Source organism: Gavialis gangeticus, unplaced genomic scaffold (assembly GCF_001723915.1).
Source record: "Gavialis gangeticus isolate Ggan-Ray unplaced genomic scaffold, GavGan_comp1, whole genome shotgun sequence".
NCBI classification, from domain to species: Eukaryota; Metazoa; Chordata; order Crocodylia; family Gavialidae; genus Gavialis; species Gavialis gangeticus.
Window position 1 is genome coordinate 6223463 of NW_017729022.1, and position 1366 is coordinate 6224828.

General features: G+C 37.8%; 1 protein-coding gene across 2 annotated transcripts in view; it reads left to right on the plus strand.

Moving 5' to 3' along the window:
- DOCK4 (dedicator of cytokinesis 4) overlaps positions 1 to 1366 on the plus strand; it is a 483151-nt gene that overhangs the window by 382156 nt on the left and 99629 nt on the right. The window lies entirely within an intron of this gene.

A 1366-nucleotide genomic window follows, 5' to 3' on the forward strand; every position in this document is an offset into this window, starting at 1 on the left:
AAAAAAAAAAAAAAAAAAAAAAAAAAAAAAAAAGACAAAGGGTACGTCCACAGATCCTCTTTTCCATACATGGAAGTGTCTTATTGAGGAACATTATGTCCTAAAAAAGTGCTGTTGTCACAAAACAAGGTATTTTGTCATATTAGTGTGGCTTTGGGTGCATGCTAGTAAGCTCTCTGGAGAGAGAGTTTAATGGTGCATGCCCAACAACATGCTAAGGCAGCTGTGTTACTTCTGTTTCAGGAGGTGAAACACAGAGCGGAAGCAGCCAGAATGGCACTGGAGTTGCATAGCCATTTTCTAAATGTCCTGAATTTGAACTTTGTGCTAATAAACACCCAAAACTCCAATGCATGTATAAATTGGTCATGTCGTTTGAGTCAGTAGGTGGACTTCGAAGTGCTGGATAATTCTTATTTTGTCAGGCTACCAGAGCTGGATCATCTTATCTCTTCCAATCCCAGCAACAGCATGTGGTTGAGACCAAGATAGGTTTTCCCATCCTTTATCATTTGCTAGGCTGATTTAGCAAACATATGATTAAAGCAGTGAATAGGTGAACAAAACTTATATTACCTTACTGGTTGTTCTTCTAGCTCAGCTTGGAAAAACATTGTTCCTTGTTTTATCTTTTTGTGATGCAATTATAATGATTTTCTGCATTATTATTAAGAAACCACATTATTTGTTTGCAAAATGTTTTGTGGTTCTTGGATAAAATTTATAAAACTGTAATTATTTTCACTGCCCTGGAGTATTGAAAGAATTGGCTGAAGCAATTTTAGAGCCATTGGCTATCATCTTTGATAGCCTATGAAGGTTGGGTAAGATCCTGGGTGATTAGAAAGGGTAAATATTGTGCCTATATTTAAAAAAAGAGAAAAAGATTCCAGGGAATTACAGAATAGACAGTCTAACCTTGATCCCTGGAAGGATCATGGAGTAGGTCCTTAAGAAATCTATTGTGAGGCACCAGGAGAAGAGTAAGGTGATCAGGAACAGTCAGCATGGATTCACTGTGAGGAAGTCATGCCTGACTAATTTGATTTCATTGTTTGCTAACGTGACAAGCTCTATGGATGGGGAGGGAGGAGCAGTGGATGTGATATACTTTGACTTAAGCAAGACTTTTGCTGGCATCTTCCATAACATTCTCAATAATAAGCTAAGGAAATACAGACTAGATGAAAGTACTGTACAGTGGATATATAACAAGCATTGTGTTCAACAAATCATCCTCAGTGGCTCAATATCTAGTTGGGAGGAGGTGTCTAGTTGTGCTTCCAAGGAGTCTGTCCTGGATCTGGGATTGATTAATATCTGTATTAATGATTTGGATGATGGGATTGAGTGCACACTTAGCAAA